Here is a 22,582-nt window from a genome sequence, read left to right as displayed (position 1 = left end):
CATAATTCTTTTTGTTTGATCTGTATTTTGCACAGATAATATGACATCCTAACACAGGGCCAGAAGAAGACCTAGCCACTGTATATTCCTGGGCGACTATCTCTAATATCAACTGCACACTGAGGATGCTTTGAAGATTACTTTTCAATGCTAACAATGATTTTTTAGATTCTTGAAGGAAAGATGTTGAAAAAAAAATCAATGCCTTAGTATTAATAACATACACTGTAGAGGCATGATGCTATCAGGTGGAACCAAGAGAAAGTCCTCCCTTTGAAGGGTACCAAGCCCTGGACTGTGTGTGTATAGATAATTAGCTATCCTCCTATTTCTTTTCATGTCTTACATGTAAGGATCATCTTACCTTAAGTTATTTCTCTTGAGGGGTATGCTGTCATTTCAGCACTATACACCTAAACAAATTGGACAAAATTGTTGATGTAAATGCCAAAGAGCAGCAATGCATCTTCATTATAGTAATTATGTGTTTTATGACTTTTTTTTCATATAAAACAGTTAGTTGAGCTTTAATTTAAGTTCAAAAGACAGCCAAGTGCTTATGGCAAAGAAATCTAAGGGAAACTCAGCTGAAATAAAGTAAGAATTGCATTTAGGCATGTTAAAACTGGAACAAATGATCTGGATCAGACCACCCTACCACAGTGAGTGTTTCCACCTGTGAAGGGACATATTAAATCAGATCTACTGACTCCACTGCACAAAGTGAGGAGGTAGGAGCCAAAAAACAGCCTCTGGTTCCATAAAACCAAAATGGCTTAAAGAGAAACAGACATCCTCCCCTCACAAGGCGCACACACATCTCTCTGATGTGTCTAATTAATTTTCATTTTAGAGTCTTCAAATATCATCACTTGCAATTTACTTTTTTTGAAATGTTTCCTTAATTTTGGTGGCGCCCGCTGTGTGTTGCTGTCATTAACAGTCTGTCAGACTTTCACTGCTAAAAAACACCTTGAGGGAGTTGTAAGATGCCCTAAAATTCACTCTGTGTGGAAATCCAATGAGTAAGACCTCAGTGAGAGAGTGGTAGAGAATAAAAGTGACAGGGACAAAAAATATGTTCAAAAAGTAGGAGAAGGATATAAGTGGATCAAAATGAAATGGAGCAGGGGTGAGAAAGATGAAATCACAAATTATTTGAAAAATATTTCACATGCCTTTTTTGTTATCCAAACTCAGTCTATTTTTACAATCACATTTCTGTACATTTTTAGTGTTTAAAGCTTATACATCAGAAATATCTTTTAAATATATTAAAGGATAGGAGGGTTTTCAGGAGAGACATAGTAAACTCATGAAGGACCCAGGGTAATAGTATGATATTTGTGATTTATTCATAAGTATATCTGTGCCATTCTTTGCATCTACATCAAATCAGTAGAGTTAATAAGGAAAACTAACAGCGTGGGTTACAAACCATACTGCCCGGCAGCTATTCTTAGGTAAATAATCCGTCATGCTGCAATGAGACTGATAAATATATACAAGAAATCTTAACGGTGAGATCAACCTACTTGCCTCCAAGAAAGAACTGTGGAAAACAACCCTTCTTAATACACCGCTTTTCCACATTGGTGACAACCCTTAGTTCATCCATGTCTTCCAAGCTTTTCTTTTTTTCCTTTTCTGGTGCTCCCCATGTATAGGCCATGGTGCTCGGTCTGGCCAGGACAGCCATTATCCTCTGTTCAAACCATTCTCGCAGAACTTCCTCTATGCTTCAAAGAGATTAACTAACCACTATTCAGTATAGAAACTGAAAACAGTTTGTCTCTGAAAAATATTAAGACAAAGATCTTTCAAAAGAGATATCTAGGGAGGAGTATCAGAGTAGACGAAGTGGAGAATTAAGTTTTTATGTAAAAGAACTCATGTGGGAACTATATAATTAAAGTAGGCAAACAATCTTGACTGTGTTTTGCAATCATGTCAGCCAATAACTATATGATTATGGCATTTCAGTGTCTGTGGAAACACATTTTACAGACTTTAAAAAACATCTTGATTTGGTTTTCTGCTTTTTTCCTTTATAGAATCAAAGAATTCTGTGCTCAGGAGCCCTGAAAATCAGGTTATTCACTGGTCACACAGATTTCTTTTAACTTTTGGTTCTTGTACAGTACATATTTTCCCCTCAAGGTCAAGAACACCTGAGAAGCAAGCTTCTCACCGGACTGGAATCTTGATCTGCTTTATCATATCACTCAATTGCTTGAGTTCATCAAATCTACAATCACGAACATTCAGTTCATCATACCCATAAAATACACTGATAATCAGAACTGACTAAAGTAAGGTCAAGCATGAATTGCTACCCAGCAGGTCTGAGGGATGTACTCTGTAAAAAGAATTGTCTTTATTCTCTGGAAGCCAGACAAATAGCAGTTTGGTCACAATCAAAGAGTAACAGTTCTCTGGCAGGTGGGTGAACATTTATCTCAATTGCTTTTTTAACCACAAAAAAGGAACACAGACTGGTAAGTTAATTTATTCAGAAAACATTGGCTGGATTTTGTCTCACCTGCCTTTCAACACACACAATGCAGATGTTAACATCACAACCAGTGACCTAAATCTCTCTTAATAGTCAAAGGAGAGAAATAGATGCCTTAGGGATGTGATTCATCTGACCTATTTCAGACAGATATTTACCTAGGAGATGAATTGCATCTGGGACTGCACTGAGTATATTGACTAGATCTTCACAGACTGTAAAGATCATGGGCTGATCAGTTCAGAACAGTAAATTTCATCAAAGGAATCCTACTTTGTGTCAAAGTGCTAAAGGCTGGTACAGGGTCAGCACTCCAGGTTCTATGGGCACAGTTTAGGTTGTTTCCACAAGAATGTGAAGTTCCCTTATAGGCACATTATAAGGTGACTAACAACTTTTATGGTCTACATCTATTGCTAAACTAAATTAACTCCTCATAATGCCTGCTATCCTCCAAACTGTTGAGAAGGAATAGCTCTCAAAAAGGCCAGTGTTTTAAAATGTTTGACACATCTACATTCACTTTGTAGTTTTAAAGGGTGGTAAATTAGAAAGGTAATTTTCATGCAGTAACATTTCTGCAGCTTTCAATTGTTACAATAGCATTTCCAAAATCTCCAAGAAACATCAGAAAATGTCTACCTGTGAAATGTCATGCATTAGCTGCAGAAACTGTGCTAAACTTAGCTAATAACTACACCTGATCAAAGTATTTTTTTTTTTAACCAGAAAAACTAAATTGTGATAAAACTGAAATTTCTTCAGATGATAAATAGATAACATTTTTGGAAGTTTTTGTTTGTTTGTTTGTTTTCAAATTCACCAGATCTCTTAAAATATTGAGAGAAGCAAGACATGTTTTTTTTCTCCTTTTTCATGAATTAAAATACACGATTCTTTAGCAGCCCATAAAATAAAAAGAAAGAAATAAATATTCAGCTGTAACTACCATGATTCCCACGTCCCTATCTAAAGCACTTTTGGTTTTTTTTGTTTTAGCCAAAAACCAGAGGATGAGAGCCTTGTGAGAACTCGGCATGCACTTCAGTTTTCTAATGTAGCACAGCAGGAGAGAGATACAGAGGGAAAGCAAGCAGAAATAATAACCAGAAGCTATAGGATGAATGGGAACACGAACCATTGGCATGCAGGGAGATGAGATTCTGAGTATTCACTCTCTTGACCTTATTATATTGCACTGTAAGGTAGCCAGTCAGCTTTACTGTCTCAGCCTTTTCCCTCAGTTGGTAGGGACTTTTGGAACTCCAGTGCTGTTGGATGAGGATCTCAGCAGCTAGTTTAATTTCCAGCTCTTTGAAGAAGTTTCTCTTTCATTATCTGTCCTCTTTTCACATCTGTATAATGAAGTAAAATGATAAAATTGAAGTAAAATTGAAACAGCTTCCTTTGGACAAGAAAACTAAATTTGAAGATAACTTTTTTTTGCTTACATCAAAATGTCACGACTATTGTGGTGTAAAGTCTATACTTGCATGCATGCAATGACAATTGGAATTGTTTCCTTGGGTGTGAAGATTTGGTTGCTGTGGTGATGGGGATAGCACCTTTTGAGCCATGATTCCTACTCACAGCAGATTACCTTCTGATTAAGTTTCAGTCTTATGCACTAAATTTTCTCAGCTTAACCCAGAGGCCAGGTAAGGCTATATATGTGCATGAATATGTGTGAATATTCAGGTTTTCTTCATATTACAGAAGATGGAACAGCCAGAACACAAAACAGTGTTTTTTCAGCAGATGCTTATATAAGAATGATCATACAATATATCAGGGAGAAAAAGCGATTTCACAAAAATATCAGTTTGGATTAACAACTGTTAACTGTAAACTATTTTCAGATTGAGGGTTTATGCATTTTTCATACCATTTTAAATTTACTGTAGTGAATTTCTGGCAAAGTTTCACTGGACAAGATTCTACATACTGAGTAGCATTTAATCACATCAGCATCCCACCAACGTTAATTGGGATATTCAAAAGAGCAATGAACACTCAGGCTAAGAATCAGTCACTCAGTTCTATCACTCTGAAATCCTTATAAATCCTATATATACTCATGATCAATAATTTTGAGTACAAAGCCATTCAAAATAAAAGAGAATGATAACTTATTGTGAAACTATTGCATGAACGGATTTGCTAAATAGATTTCTTTAGTAAATAGTTAATATAACTTCATCATTCTTCATTATGTCTTTGGGGTCCACAAGCCCAGACAAAAACCATAGGGTTCAATAATGTACTGTGCTTGATCATAATGATACAAAGCATCCCATTAACTATTACTAAGTTGATTTACAGGAAATGTTGGCAGCAGCCTTAGTCAAATATTCAATGCAGAACAACTTGATCCTGAATTTATCTTGGTGATTTTCCTTTTACTTTACATAAATCGTGAGTTTGATAAAACAGAATATAATCTGGTTTACTAATGTATAGCATTGTTATCAAGAACAAAAGGGTATAATCTAGATATGAATAAATTTATAATGGAAATTAGACAAAGATTTTTATTCACTGAAGAAGCAATCTTCTAGAACAGCCTGACAATAGACCTAAGAAGAGAAAAAAATTAGTAGTCCTAATACAGTTAAATCAATTTATAAAGGTATTTGTTACACCTGCACTAGTGATTGACACTATACCAAGAAACACTCTTGAGCACAGGAACTCAGCTGTCTACACTGTAAAACTGATCCCTGGCACAGTTTTGGCCCAGACCTTCTAGCACTCTCCCAAATAATTCCCAGGAGAGTTGGAGAGTTTGCATCAACTAGGGACCATTTCTAATGAACAGTCTACTTTGGAGACTAAGAAAAAGCATGAAATAAGCATGAATGTTTCCTTGTCAGGTGGTCTCAGCAACACAGAACAGTTATGGGCATATTTTTTTTACCATTATGAACACAATTGCATAACTAGGAACTGGACTTGATAACACAGAAGGTCCCTTTCATTCCTACAGCCATATTGAGTTATCCTCATCTAATTAATCTTCTCTTTCTTCTTTTTATTAAACACAAAGAAACCTAAATCATGTTATGTAAAGTAAGGGGAAAGAGGGAGGGGAGGCAGAGGATGCTGTAACAGGAATACCTCCACAGAGACTATTTTCCTACACTGATAATTTAAGGTAGCTCAAGACAACTCAAGTCTTTCTTAAAATGGATACATCTGATGACTTGCAACAAATATGTCACTGGATATTTCCCAAATGGGCAAAATATTGTATTCTGTAATATATACTATATCTGCAGTATGCACTCCCATCGAAGTCTTCTTTTGGCTCCCTCTCTTGACAAATTATAGACATTTGGTTCCCTTTTGTCCTTAAAGTCACAACAAACAACCACTGTGTAATTTACATCTTCCAGCATTTTGTACCCATAACTTATGAAGAAACCTGGAGGGAGAATAAAAAGTCCTTTTCCTGGTGGATTTTGGTGCTGTTCCAGCTCAGCGTACCCTTCTTCCTCACCCTCAGCACAAAATTACCTGAGAAGAATTTTTCGTGGAACGTTGTTTTGGGTTCAAATAAAACATTTATTTCAAACAATATTTAATTATTTTATTATGCTTGAAATATGTTTCACTTGTAAATGATGTAAACTAGTACAGTATTATAGAAAATTACTCGAAGGAGTCTGTCATGGTTTAACCCCAGCCAGCAACTAAACACCACGCAGCCGCTGTATCACTCCCCGCCTCGGCTAGACAGGGGAGAGAAAATATAACAAAAAGCTCCTGGGTCGAGATAAGGACAGAGAGAGATCACTCAACCAGTTAGTGTCATGGGCAAAACAGACTCGACTTGGGAAAAATTAACTTATTTATTGCCAATCAAACCAGAGTAAGGTAATGAGAAATAAAACCATATCATAAAACACCTTCCCCCCACTCCTCCCTTCTTCCCAGGCACAGCTTCACTCCTGAATTCTCTAGCTCCTCCCCTGCGGCAGCGCAGGGGGACGGGGAATGGGGGTTGTGGTCAGTTCCTCACACGTTGTCTCTGCTGCTCCTTCCTCCTCAGGGGCAGGACTCCTCACTCTTCCCCTGCTCCAGCGTGGGGTCCCTCCCACGAGAGACAGTTCTCCATGAACTCCTCCAACATGAGTCCTTCCCACGGGCTGTAGTTCTTCATGAACCGCTCCAGCGCGGGCTTCCCACGGGGTCACAGCCTCCTTTGGGCACACACCTGGTCTGGCGTGGGGTCCTCCCCGGGCTGCAGGTGGAGATCTGCTCCACCATGGACCTCCCTGGGCTGCAGGGGGACAGCCTGCCTCACCATGGTCTTCCCCACAGGCTGTAGGGGAATCTCTGCTCCGGCGCCTGGAGCACCTCCTCCCCCTCCTTCTTCACTGACCTGGGGGTCTGCAGGGATGGTTCTCTCATCCCACTCCTCTCTCTGCTGCAGGTTTCCCTTCTTAAATACGTTATTCCAGAGGCACTACCACCATCACTGATGGGCTCAGTCTTGGCCAGCGGTGGGTCTGTCTTGGAGCCAGCTGGCATTGGCTCTGTCGGACATAGGGGAAGCTTCTAGCAGCTTCTCACAGAAGCCACCCCTGTAACCCCCCGCTACCAAAACCTTGCCACGCAAACCCAATACAGAGTAAAAGAAATTTCCTGAATAAAAATGAAAACCAAATCAGCTTTACCTTTTGAAAATGTAGATCTCTCACTATCATCAGAATTTATCCAACTATATCAGTCAAAAAGGGCAATTTCAGTAAACATTCAGATTCATTTATTTTGGAATAACATTGTCTGTTATAAAATAGTACTACTGGAGTTTCCCTAGCTGTCTTTAATTAAGAATAATAGTGTCAATTGAATTTAATAAGAACTAGTGTTGATGCAAGTTACACTTCCATACACTGGAAGCAATGTTGTTAAAGTCAATGGATTTCAATTGACAGGAAACTTTCAGAAACATAAGCACAACCAAAGCATACAATAAGTAATTCTTACATGTGGAGGAATAGCAAAAAAAAGAAAGTGATGTAAGTTATAAATAAAAGTGAGCTGATTGTTCCATTTTTGCATTTTTAAATTTAATGCATCCTGATAGTGCATGCTGCCCTAAAACTATCAGTTTTCTGTTATTTAATTACTTCAGGTAAAATGTAGGTAATCAGGTTGTCTCTTGCAACAGGTTTGCTGCCTAGGAGAACTATTTCTTTCTTGTATAAACACGTACCAGTCAAATAAAACTGAGGTGTACACCTGATTTATATGGTATCACCACAGCACATGGCATACTAATCAAAGATTGATAGAAGAGTGATATTTTTATCCCTTATTTCATTGTAGAATAACTGTGAGAGAAGTATAATGCACATGTGAATAAGCAGTAACACAAACACACACAAACACCTGAAGCCCAGGCGCATAATAAAACATTAGAAACTACATTTTATTCCACAGATATTTCTTAATATTAATGACATTGCATGGAAGATTCACAGGTACCATGGTGACTAGGAACAGTACAAACCCATAAGCAAGTAGCAAAATTATTTTCAGTTTTATTTCTGATATATATCAACATTTTACTTCCTTTTTTTAGCACCTACAGTCTATTGGCCAGAAATTTCCACTGTGATCCCCATTTTTTTTTCCTGAGTAATTGCTTAGAGTTAATTTACAACCTAGTAATGTGTGTAAGCAGTTCAAATTATTCCTTCCTGTGTTCATTACCTTGTATTTCTCATCAGAGAATTCCATCTGCTGTTGCGAAGCCCATTCATCTAAACAGTACTAATGGCATTGGAGAGCCAGCTACTTTTGAAGCAGTGTAAAATAAACTGTGAAGTAGGTGTCAAAAGCTATTTCACCTGTTTTACATTTGAATCCTTGTTTTGCTTCACTCACTTTGCTACTGAGCAGAATCAATAACAGCATTCATGATGGGATACAGACATTCAGCTCATAAGCTTTCAAGATATTAGCTTTTTTCACTTATGAAGAGTGGATGGGGAGAAAATGAAATAGTTGGCAAATGTGCTTTTCCTTCTTCTGCAATGACATCTCTCTTGTATTTATTGCAGTTTGTGCAGGTATTAAAGACATTTACTTCAAGGTAAATTTGCCAGATTTGACAGTTTGGCAAAAAATAAAGGGCAGCTTTGATAACTGTAAGAAAACTATTTTTCTACTTTCTTTTTTTCCTTCATTATTAGTTTGTAGGCATCAAAAATTTGTCTAGGATATGTGTTATGTTGCAGTAATAAGGCAATAAACCTTACAGCCATTAGGAGCATTAAGGCTAGCCAAGATTTTGCTGGGCTACATAGTTACAGTGAGTGTCCCTGCCTCATTACTGAAATGCCAGTTTGCTGTAAGAGTCTGTTTATATGTCAGATCATATTCTGTGTTCCTTGGGTTCCTCCCCCACCCCAGGTGTAATCAATAGAAAATAGGAGGGACACAAGGTCTAGCTTTATTGCTAATTCTGTCTGGCCCCCACTACCTTCCAATAGCACGTGGTAGGTATGGTCCTGCAATAAATAATGGCTTTTGATTAACTTTGCAGAGAGGATTGGCTGTGGGTGAGGTTATTGGGCCAGATTAGTGTAAAAGGTTACTAAGATGAACCTGGAAAGTGAGTAAAACTTACAATGGATAAAGGAGCTGAAACCCATTAAACTCTGGATGGGGAATTGTAATTCTTCAAAAAGTATAAAAAGTTACCATGAACTACATTCAGTGGTCTACGGGCTAATGACATCAGGACTGTATAGGCCTCTTTTTAATGTGATGTAGAATAGCTCAAACAAGAATACTTTAAAATGATGGATTCCTGTTTGTTTTAGGAGGCTTTTTACTATTTTCATATGTTTTGGGTTGCTTATTAAAAGTAAGTGTAGCTGCTGGCAGATATTCATTACTTTGCTCTTTTCCTTCTTCTGAAGCTTAGAGGATAACAATATAATGCAGTGCTCCATTGCACCCAGGAAAAATAAAAAAACTGGTTAAAAGTTAGACTATATTGGAAAAATGAAAGGTAAAAATATATATTGTTTGAAAAAGTTAGCACACTGGCTTAAATGGTATTTCTCTCCATCTCCTTTCCTCTTTCATTGTTTTCCTTGTTATTTCCAGAGTGCAAACATCCCTGACAGTCAATCGGGATCAGAGTTATGTTTAGCCATTTAAAAGTTAGGTGTCCAGCCTTCTGCAGAAGGTCTCTTGCATGAAAAAGGGCTTTCAATCAGATACTTTCAACAACAGATTTGATTGTACAGCAAAGCTGTCATTTAGTTTGGTTATTAACAGAATAAAGAATAGGAAGCAACAAAGCACAGATAATAAATGTATACACAGCAGATAATACATAGAAGGGTCAAGTAATTCAGTAGTCCAAACAAGGAAAATGCAAAGTCCCCTTCACATGTTGTTATCAATTCGTTATGAATTGGTTTATTACTTTATTCAAATACTAAAGCCTGGTTTAATACTTCAGCTCTTATTCATATTAGTATAGTTTGGTTTAGGCATTACTCCACTTAACTTCCAATAGCAGATTGGAATTTTCCCTGTCTGCATGTGCGTCATCATCACATGATATCCTTTCTATAACTGAAAGAAGTCAGAACCCCCCAAACCATTTTTTTCCTATTTTATTAATTAGTCTATTTCAGTCACACTTGCAGTCAGTTACACCACTGCTCAGGAACAGCAAACCACATATGCAACTTAGCTCAGTACCAGGTGACATTTATATGTTTCAGTTCACTACATTAGATCCCAAAGGACATAAGACTTCCTGGTTTTAAGACTGTGTAACTTTAGCATAGCTCTCCTGTCCCACATACCTCAGAAACCTTTGGGGAGAAGATATTCCAAGCCTGTTCACAAGCCAGAGAAAAAACAGCTCCGATTAGTGAGCTGGAGCTTGGCTGGGAACACAGTGAGATCATTGCAGTGCTGGATCCATTGGTTCCTGCTGTCTTACAGGAATGGGCAATTAGGGATTTGGAGTATTAAGCAGCCATTACACCCGAATAGCCTTGTTGCAGGTCATATGTTATAGCTCCAGCAGAAAGCTGCACTTGAACTGCTTGTTACTTGCATGCAGCTTAAAAGACGCGGGTTAGTCAATTGCTCTGACGGATATGAATCTCCTTCTAGTTTCTACCTTAAAATATATCCATACTTATTTCCACTTGCTGTTGCACCAGCAACTTGAATTCTTCCTTTATTTGCATAGCATCTTTAAGTAACAGCAAGATAGCATACTTTTTAATTTTCTTTAGATAATCAGATAGGTTAGGCTTTATTAGTTTGCAGATGTTTTTCACCTCTGATCAAACAGTAGACCACAACTAGACCATAAGTACTTGTTTCAGATGGAGTTCTTTATTCTTAAGTATGCAAAACCAGAACAGAAAAACAGTAATTCAGGTAAACTCTTACAAAGTCCTTTAAAATTATCATTAATATTTTTCTATCTATAATCATAGGACGGAACAGTTCTCCCACCCTAAAGATGCCTTAAAAGCTTCCTGGCGTCATCCTAGAGATTATTCTGCATTTGCCTTTTTCATAACTACATCGTATTTCATAGCTACATCTTGTCATTAAGCCATCCTCCTCTTCCTCATTTATATTCAGCATACAGGAGGTAACATAAAATTCTGCCAAGTGCATGACCTAGCATTTTGCATGAGTCTTCAGGGTTGTCTGGCATGTCCTGCATATACAATCTCAGTTCTCTCTGATACTGACACTGCTCCCAGCCTTATGACGTCATTGACTTTCCTCAGGATGCTTTTAATACCTATGTGAAATAATTAATGAAACCAAAACCTGTTCCCTGAGGAACTCAGCTAGCATCTATTCTCCAGCCTGTTGCTTCTCTTTTCAACAGTCCCCATGCCATCTTCTTTTTTCTTAGCTCTCCACCTACCTTACAATTCTTCCTTAAATTGTGTATTCTTTAGATCACTTAATAGTTTTCTATGTGGTACATCTGAATCATTTACAGAAGTTTGGGTAGAAGAGAACTGCTGCATTCATTGTGTGAAGATGCAGTAGGTTCAGTTTTTATTTGGTTGGGTTTGGGGTTTTTCGTAGGGGTTTTTTGGGTGGTGTTTTTGGTTTTTTTTTGTGTGGGTTTTTTGTTTTGGGGGGTTTTTTGTTGTTGTTTTGGGGTTTTTTTTGTCAGGAAAAGGCTGCCATGATGTACTTTTGGTAAGCTCTTTTTGAATGGCATTTTGCTCTCCCTTTAATATTATGCTTAACTATTTATATCTTTAAGGCACAATATAAAATCGAATATATTTAGAACATCAAAGTTCTAATACAAGTTTTTGTGGATTACCGAATTCAACATAAACAATGGCATTGCAAGGAACTTGCTCTTTAGTAACCCTATAAACTACCAAGAGAGGGGAAATTCCCTCTTAACAAACAGAAGGGGAAATTCCCTCTTGATAAACAGAAGAGGTAGATAAAGTATAGCTCCTTCTTGTTATATGTTATGTCATTCTTTAAAACACGGTCCTCAGTATTGCTGTATTTAAGTGAAAGACCAACATAGACCAAGGGCTGGACATAGACATAGGGAGGCCTATTTCCCTTTGTGGTCTCAATTAGATCAATAGCATACAGTATACACCCAAAGGTTTGCCAAGATAGCCTAAGATATATTAGAAGCTACATTGTATCTATACTTTTAAGAAGAAATCTTTACTGTGGTGTTTTATCCTTGGCACTGAATGTCAGTTTGCTAAGAACCACTTTGCTCTCTGGCTTTTGAGTGCAGTCCAGTGCTGCAACTGGACTGGAGAGCAACTGAATGCTGGAAAGCAACTGAATATATTCCAATTTTGTAATGCAAGTATTCTATGATAAAATAAGAACGTATCAGCTACGCTGTTGCTAGAGCTGGACATGAGGCTTTATTTGACACAAGAAGAAAACACCATGACCTTTATAGATGAAAAGATTTTACATTAGTCAGGTGTAATACACTGTTACCTGTCAGTAGTGTATTTGAGACATTCAACAATACTTCAGAAAAAATGACCAATATTAAATTTCCCGATAAAAGACTAAACACTCTATAGAAAGTTTACTACTCTTCAACTATGAAAGAGGCAGATACACCTCTGAAAACAATAGCTACAGCACTGAAGAGGGATTGAATTGAAACTTGGAAATTCTCATTTTGATGCTGCCACTTCTCTGCTAAGCTTCTTTAGGGAAATTGTATCAACTCAGTTTTTCTAGTTAAGCTCATTCTGTCACTCCATGATCTTGGTATCAGTCATGGCCTCACTTAAAAAAACAACTAGACAGCAAAATGCAAAAAACATGTGAAGCAAAGAATCTAATCAGTGACAAGTATTCCAACAATTTTTCAGAATTATTCATCTAAAAGCACTCAGGACAGCAATAATGAAGTATCTGTTCCGATTACAATCCGGTAAAGCGGTAGTAGGTGCTTTCATGATTTGGATGAACTCACCTGTTCAGCCAAAGACAGCTATCTAATCAAACCAAATTTCATTCAGAGACTTATGACTAGCCTAAACAAGGCCAAAATGCTCGGACATGCAATACTGAAATTAGCTTAGCTACACAGTAATAAATCATACAGAATTCCACAATAAAAGTATTAAGGAGAGAAGCATTTCAGTAATGCAGGAGGCACAGTTCATGTTATTACACTACTTAATGTTAATGCACTTTAATAGCTCTAATGGCTCAGCATAAACCACATACTGTGTTAGAGCTACATCTGTAGGATGGTGCCATTTGCGCTAACTTCAAATTTGTATTAAACAGGGCTATAAGGATAAAAGTATAGGCTAAATATGTTCTTGCTACAGGTTTTTTTGTTTTCGACTTGTTCTGTGAGAGGTAAATTTATGACTAACTAACACATTTGGTATCATTAGAAGAAATAAAGAACAGCAATTTACAGAAAATTTAGTCTGTAATTAATTCATTTTTTCTATGCCACCCTTTTGTTAGTAATGAGATATGACTGTGCTATTTATCGTAGTATATATTTAGGTTGCTAAAAATTCTATCAGCTGGAAGAGCTCTACCTTCTACAAATAGAGAATGCCATGGAATTGCAACCACCTTGGATACAGATGGAAAGCAACTGATCAGCTCAATGAGTAATATGGTACAGGGGATTTCGTTCAAGAATAGTATAAAAAAAAATCAATATTTGAGCCATTAGAAACAGGTATATATACACAAACATGAGATTGTCCTCACAAGATTCTTTGGTGAAGTTGCTTCTGATTTATGCCAGAAAGGGAGATTCAAAGAATTAAAAGGAGAATCAGATGTTCAATCTTTTCTGACACCTCCACCCATTGGGACAGCATTTAATTGCCTAAACAGAGAACTCTGTCAACCCTAGTCAGATAAGAAACGAGGATTTCAGTCTATCTTTTTATTTTCTTCCACAACTGCTAGATGTGTCAATAGTGATATGGAGTTAAGAACTGTGAAAAATAAAGATGGCCATTTTGGATGTGCCACTGATCAGTAACCAGGCCATTATTAACTTAAAAATTATTCTAATTCTACAATATTATAGCAAAAACGTATCTTAAGTCCTTTCTTATCAGTGAACTGAGAAGCTAAATTATGTTGTCAAAGGCAATGTATTGCCATATTATCTCCTATTAGCTGATTTACTGAATCTAACTCCCTTCAAACTTGCATAAATCATGTTTTTAATTGTTTTTTTAGAAGAAGTTACTCTATTTTGAGCACATATACCACTGGTATGGTTTGTCTTTTTCTGGTTTTACCTGACAGTTTTGAACTCTGAGCCAGCATTCCTTATTTGCAGTATTAATGACAGAAGCTACGGTGAGGCTATATCACCATGTGGTGGGTTGACTTTGGCTAGATGCCAGGTGCCCACCAAGCCGCTCTATCATTCCCCTCCTCAGCATGACAGGGTGGGGAGAAAATAAGATGGAAGAAAACTCATGGATCAAGATAAAGGCAGTTTAATAAAGCAAAAGCAAAGGCTGTGCACAGAAAGAAAGGAAAACAAAAGTTTTATTCTCTAATTCCCAACAGCAGGCAATGTCCAGACATTTCCTGGGAAGTAGGGGTTCAGTACGTGTAGTGGTTGCTCTGGAAGACAAATGTCATAATAACGAATTCCCCCCCTCTTTTCTCTTAGTTTTTATTGCTGAGCAGATGTCATATGGTATGGAATATCCCTTTGGTCAGTCTGGGTCAGCTGTCCTGGCTATGTCCCCTCCCAAGATCTTGCCCATCCCCAGCCTGCTGGTGAGGGGGAAATGTTGGAGAGACAGCCTTGATGCTGTGCCAGCACTGCTCAGCAGTAGCCAAAACACTGGTGTGTTATCAACACCTTTCGAGCTACCAATGCAGAGCACAGCACTACGAGGGCTGCTATGGGGAAAATTAACTCCATCTCAGCCAGACCCAATACATACCACTTTCACCTTGTATTCTGTTCTTTGCTTCAAATCTTGTAAAGAGAGGAAAGATTATGATGTAAAGTTAAGGTGCAGAGATACAGTTATAGTACCCTTGCCTAGGAGTATGTATGGTTTTTTCCCAGATTAGGCTCTTCAAACTAAACACAAAAAAAGCAAAGGAATACTTTGCCACACTGCATTACTGCATAGTGGAGTTTGTTGCTACAGATTATTATCGAGGAGAAGTGTATAATGTGTTAAAAAATAAACTGCACAGTTTAGTGGTGAACACATCCATTACTGGATATTAATATAAGAAGGTAGACAAAGTCTTTGGGTCAGGAAGCCACTTAGCTGCCGGTTCCCAGGAACTGTGAGAATACAGCAAAAAGAGGATTACCCAGTGCTCACCTTGTTCTTAAATCCTTTCTTAAGCCTCTGTAATAGGCCATTTAGTCCAGAAAAAATTTCTCATGATGCCCTTCTGATCCTTCCACTGCAAATACATCTCCTCATGCCCAGTCTTCCTTGTTCACCTCCCTCTCTCCCACGTGTTTAATGTTTTGGGAATCTTGAAGACAAACACTGCACTTTTTGACATCAGAGAAAATATTGACACAGACTTTGATGAGAACAGTACTGGCAAGATGTAAATATATAAAGAGCATGTATTACTTCGAGATTCTTGAAGATGAAAGACTCTACATTATTTTAATTAAAATAATGTAGACCCTTAGTGACATTACTGCTCAATTTATAATTCCCTTTCCAATATTTTTAACTATGTCAACTTCAACACAGGCAAGGCAAGAGAAAGGGTAAACATTTGCAAAATATCCACATGAAGATAACAAGATCACTGTTTTTTAACAAGACTAGAGAAACAGTTTTATGCTGTTTTTTACAAGACTAGAGGAATATATATCATATAAATTACAATACATTTAGCACTTATGTGTAATAAGATTGGTATATAAACCATATCCTGCATCAAATTATTGCATAAGAAATACACAATGCATAATAAATGAAAATACTTATTGATTCATGCTCTATAGCAACAATAACAGTTTAATATATCAGAGTTTAAGACTTGGAATGAGATCTTCCATTCTTGCAATATTTTGAGAAAATAACACACTTTTCCTATAATTTTCTGTTCATTTTATAGGAGTAAGAAGATCAACGCGTTAATGTCTAAAGGCTTAAAGAATATGTGCCAGGTGACCAGATAAACTATTTGTTGAATCACAAAATCAAACAGAAAAAAACATTTAGGAACAGACTTCGTTGTGACTTCATGTTCATCTTTTGGGTCACAGTTGGAAGTACACAACACATGAAATACGGCACTTCTATTTTTGACTAGGAAGAAATTCAAAAGGTAAAAGCAAAGACATAAAACATTTGAAAACTCGGCTTGAGTTTTGCTCTGGACGGGTAAAGACTTTTGTCATTGGAATTGCTATTTATTTTGGAAACAGGCTGTCCATACCTAATGAAAACCAGAACACAAGTAGATTACACACTTATTGGGTCAAATAGCAATCATATGCAAATCTTCCACTCACTTCAACAGGAATTTCCAATGCACTCTCAGCTGCAAGTTTTTGTCTTGAACAATTTAGAAATAAAGGAGGAAGTCCAATAATGAAAAAAGTCCTATTTCCCTTCCACAAGTCATGCAACAGTATATTTAATGAAAATGAACCCGAACTCTGCCTGGGTTACCACAGTTGTGTTTCTCTGGCTAATGAATACATGATCACCTGTCCAAACCAAAACTTTAAAACCCTGGGCAGGAGACGAATAGTGAGCAACAGAACAGCAGAAGGCAGATTACTCAAAGAACAGATTACAGGCTGGATCAACTGTCAAGGTGAGAAACTGCAGTCATGCAACAGTTTTACATATTCCTACAGGAGAACTCTAACCGCCCCCACCCTCCCCAACACATACACACATTCTTGGTGGTTTTGGAGGCAGCTGCAACACTCTATTACAGTTTAAAGCCATGAAGTACCTTGGCATGCCTGATTGGCCTAAGAGAATTAGAGCAAAATATTATTTCAGTTGAGTGGATTTTGATAAAAAGTATGTAGGTATCAATGAAATTTCCCAAGTAAGCTGTTCTTGCCTAGAGGCCTTAGGATTGATGACATGACGCTTGGCTTCTCTTCACAGATTTGCCACTGACCTGTTTTGTGACCCTCTTTAGTGCCTCCTTTCTTTTCCTCCCACCCAGATGTCTGCTTAAATTGTAGATGTGTCAAGGGAGAAATTATCCCTTTCCATGCATTTTTACCAAGCAAATATTGGTTTTGGCTGCAGGTTCTTGTATGCTTTTAGGAAAAGAAATCCCAACCCTCTCGCCCCCACAATCCCACCACCACCACCAAAATGAGCAGAAGCTGCAATAGAGAAGATAGGTTATTCTGAAACAACTATGTAAATGTTTTAATATGGATTTTATCTGCATCTGCATTTAACAGATATTGGGATGGGAAAAGATCATAAATATTTTTCTTGACTCTAACACAGTTTAGCACACTATTCTGTTCTCTGATCAGCCATTTAAATGTGTTAATAAAATCATGTTGAAAATGTCTTCACTAGCATCTCCTTTATGTCTTCATCTCATCAGGGAGAGAAAGCCCTTGTCACTAGAGAAATCCTGAAAAAACTTGTCATCTTTTTTCTTGTCTTCCTTTTCAGTGTCACTGGATTCCATTGCAGATACTGATAATTTAATAGCATGTCTTTCATACTGGGATGCATCAGATATTGTCTAGTGCTTCTGTTCTTAGACGAAAAGAAATCCCCTAAGTATAACATACAGTTATTATGATCTTATGTTGTATATAAATGTAGGATAAAATTAAAGAGCTACCTAGCTGGTCTAGGTTTTTTTGTTACTTCTTTTTCTTTTCTTTTTAATTTAATACTTGATCCAAGAAAAATAGACAGGATCTGAGCCAAGGAGAAACAGGAAAGCAGAAAAGAAACTTAGAACTTCAAACTCTTTGTGAAATGCCCTAAGTCACTAAGGTGATATACAACTTTCCGTTCACTCCGATCGCTCACTACTAACATACATGCATACATACATACATCATAACTGATTGTAATCAGTTCCATGCTACAAATTTAAAAGATAATTTAAAAAATAGGATAACTACTTCCTGCCACCTCTAGATTATTATCTGAGGGATGCCCTGAAACACAGGTAGGTGGGTTTTTAATCCAATCTTATGTCTTTCATGGTTGTTCCTGTTACCTGTGTTAACAACTAATTGCTCTGAAATTCCATAAAATAAAGCCTGACAAAAGGTTACAATGCTTCCTCAGTAACATTCTCCAATTATTCTTTTTGTACCTCTATCTTCTCTTCCTTTTGTTGTTTTCTTCTTTAAATGAAAAAATCCTTCCTTTCATTCTTTCTCAAGTGTCTAATATTCTGTCACTTGTTCCCGAACTTTTAAGACAGACCACAAATAAAATGAATGCAGTATTCCAGATGTGAATGTCGTATTGATTTAACCTGACTTTAAAAGTATTTCCTTCTATCCTGTCCTTTAATCAACCTCTTGTTGAGCAAATCATTTTATTAAACTTCTTACAATGCAACTATGCCGTTTTCTTAAGTAATTGTAGAGCAAGCACAGTGCCCATCTATCTAGCTGTTTTAAGCATTTATGAAGTCCTTTAAAATATTCCTCAGTAGCAAGTGGTTTAAAATTTTTTTTGTTCACACCTCAGATGTTGCCACTCCTGTAAGTTATGGCATTGAAACAAAATGGGACAATAGTTCTTGAGCACAAGTCTTATGAGGAGCGGCTGAGGGATCTGGGGTTGTTCAGTCTAGAAAAGAGGGGGCTGAGGGGAGACCTTATCGCTCTCTACAACTACCTGAAAGGGGGTTGTAGTGAGGTGGGTGCTGGTCTCTTCTGCCAGGTGGCTGGAGATAGGACAAGAGGGAATGGCCTCAAGTTGAGGCAAGGGAGATTTAGGTTAGATATTAGGAAAAATTTTTTTACTGAGAGGGTTGTCAAACATTGGAATGGGCTGCCCAGGGAAGTGGTTGATTCACCATCCCTGGAGGTATTCAAAAAGCGAGTGGACAGGGTACTCCAGGGCATGGTTTAGTGGGCATGGTTAATGGTTGGACTTGATGATCTTGAAGGTCTTTTCCAACCAAAATGATTCTATGGTTCTATGATTCTTCATAAGGATAAGGTACTATTGTAAGAGCATGGTTTTAGGTACTTACAGCTTTACCATACTTCAAGCATGTATCTTAGCATGAGATGTATATAGAAGATTTTTCTATTGCACTGTTTCAGAAGTAAGTGACAAAAAATATACTGTGATCTTTCCTTTGAGGAGATCTACTTCTCTTGACAGCCTGAAAAGTCTCCACAATTGGTGAGAGAACTGATTTTCATGTAGGAATCTGACCATGGCTGTCACAGAAGAAATCTGCACAGATCTGGACAAGCTGAAAGAATATGAAAAACAGCAGGTTACACGCGGCTGTCGTGCGTGGTAGGGCAGCTTTTCTGCTGACTGTCAGGGCTGAGGGCACCGACAGGCCTCCCCGTCCCTGCCCAGTTCCCTGGGACCTTTTCTGCCCTGCCCGTGGCCCAGGGCCTATTTCAGGGTCCCCCCCCGGGCTGTCAGTCCCTGCCGCGGTCTCCAGCTCCCCACGGTCGCCAAGCTGAGCTGAGCCCACCCGTGAGGCCAGTGGCCGCCCGGCCTTGGCCCGTCCCCATCCCCAGGGAGGTGCCTGGTGCCCGGGGCGGGGGCTGTCCCCAGTGCCCCCGGCCGCCCTGCTGCTGGCTGGGGCTGGGACAGGCCCTGCCCGCCTGGGGGTGGGGGTCCCCGTGGCCCCTGGCCCTCAGCCCACAAGATGCCCTGACACTGAGGGTGCACCAGCTGAGGCCACAGAGGAACTTAGCTTGAAAATACTGGTGGTGGACCCCGGGGCGCGATGGGGAGCCGTGGAAGAGACAATGTAGGTGGGTAGGATAAAACAGGAGTATCTGAAACCAGACGCCCGCCGGAGCAAACAGCGTAGAGGAGCAGCCGTGTCTGAGGCCCTGCTGGGTCTGTTCCTTCCATACACACCTAATCTCCATATCTCAGAAACTTCTGCTTCTAAAAATGATACAGGAAGAGGACATTTAATTAAGATAGACCTGTCTAGATTGTGATCTCAAAGTGTTGCCAGATGAACTTTACTTTAGCAAAACAGACCGAGACTTCTTAATTATTTACCCAGAGGGCAATTAGTAAATATTTACCACTTAAAGTCTAATTAAAATAGAAGCAAGAGTACAGTCAAGTTAAGCAGCCTGTCTTGGAGGTCATTCCAGTGCTTTTTGGCAAAAGACATTTAGGAAAAGCCTTGCAGATAAACAGATCTGATCACTGACTGTTGCAAACTTTTTTTATTACAGCATGTAAATCATTTAACTCTAATCTCATTAATTGGTTTTGATCAGACTTATGTTTTTTTCTGGGAAAAAACAGCATGTTACAATACCTCAGGACAATTTAGCTTTTTTTTTTTAGTCACAGAGGTTGAAGAAAGCAATGTTGGCACGCTGATATAATGTGCCAGTTGCAGTGAGCATAATGGTCGTATGCTCTGCAGACTGTACATCTGGGTACATGGGTAAAACGCTGAGAAGGGTTTTCCAGGATCCCAAAAACTCTTCAGAAATGTGTTGTGAGATGATACATTAGTTTTAAGTGGGATGGGCTAAAGGTAGGCTTGAGCCAAAAACCTTCTTTTGGAACAATTCCAAACACATGTGGAAATCAAATTAGAACCTGAGCTTAAACTACGAGGACATTAGGAATATAAGCATCGTACATGTACACATACATGCAACCAAAATCTGAATCCTAAAAACTCTCTACATTGGAGAAGTAATATGCATGAATCTTTTATCAGACTTTTCAGCCTCTTGGACCACAGTGTTGGTTCTACAATTGAATAACAGTATGTCTGAATAGATTTATGCCTGGAGAAGTTTATATGTATTTAAAAAAAATGGTTTTCGTTGTGGTTTCAGTTTACCTGTTGAAACTTAGAGGAGAACTCAGGCTGATATACATTGATTTCTGTAGCTTTCCCTCTGTTGTATTTGTCCCTAGTGATGTGTTTTGCAGTTAAATGTGATCTTAAATCTGTATGGGGCAATGGGAAGGTTGAGGACCTGCCTGTTCTCCCTGCAAAAAACACACTTGCTGAAACAGAACAGAAATTTAGAAATTTCTACTTCAGCAAAAAATAAAGAAAAAAATCCTTTGCTCACTTGAATAAATATCTTTAAAGTTCTGCTTTATTATTCATCAAGATGCAGGAGTTTAACTTGATTACAGGGGCACAGAACTTGCTTATTAAAAAGCCATATACCACAGCAGAAGCACTTTGGTTTACCATAACTAGCCTTTCTACTGGCTATAAAACTGACTTTCATAAATTGCATTGGGATGGGAGAGGTTTATGCAGGAAATTAAGGATTAAAATCCTGTTTTCCAGCTCATGATTTGTAAAAACAAATTGTATGGATTGTCCCAATTACTGAAATACAATAGAAAAACAACTGAAAAAAAGCTGGTGACTTAATGAAAGAAGTTGAGTAAACAGGAATGTGAGGCATGCTTAAATTCTTAGCACGGAGGTTGCTGAACCCTTGAGGCATGTTCTTGTATTAATGTATATGTAGATTTCATGAATAATGATTGAAAAAAACCTAGCATTCTCTTGACCATCTTCATTGTTTCATAAACCCTGCTCAGTCTTTTGGAACTATGGGCAAAGTGACAGGTAAATGTGGCCCAAATGAAAGCAATGAAGATAGCCGCCCTGTCACTCCCCCCCCCGCCCCTTCTTTTGTCTTGAATAGATTCATAAATTCTGCAGAGAATAGGTTGGGACACGGAGTTCCATGTAGCTTTGTTTCTCACTTGGAATGCAATGTTCCACGTTACAGCAAGCACAGGTGCCATTTCAGTACAGCAGCACTTAAAATAACAATAGCCCATTTCCATATATTTCAAGAGGGGGAGAAACTATTGTTTATTAGAAGAATTCTAAGTAATTGGCAGCCATTCACCAATTCTCCAGCTGGCTAAGTGCTAATGTGTTATTAGCCAAATCTCTGAACACTTCATGAACATTATAAATAGGCATAGGGCAAGTTGTTGTTGTTTATAATGGAAATATTAAAATTAACATAGATATAAAAGTATATGAATGCACACACACATGTATACTCCAGTAAACATTCTCTGCATTTGATTACAGATTTTCTCTTGTTGGATTGTGCTCTGAGCTATGTAATTGGGGATTTCAAATGAGAACTGATGTGAGACTGATAAAGGTTTTAACATGCTGTGACTCTGACTTTAATATGTGAACCAAGCTATTGATGGGGTTTCCTGTGCAAAAGGAGGAACTCTCAATATTGCATTGTGGTTTCTTTCTAGAAGCTTGAAAAAAGTTGGATTGTGGTCTTTGGTGGTCAGCTAACAACAGTCTATTCATAAAGGCCATCAAAAGACCACAGTCCTAGCTCTGATGGAACTATCAGACTACAAGTGG

Source organism: Harpia harpyja, chromosome 1, assembly GCF_026419915.1.
Source record: "Harpia harpyja isolate bHarHar1 chromosome 1, bHarHar1 primary haplotype, whole genome shotgun sequence".
NCBI lineage: Eukaryota > Metazoa > Chordata > Aves > Accipitriformes > Accipitridae > Harpia > Harpia harpyja.
Note: the sequence above shows the minus strand (reverse complement) of the source record.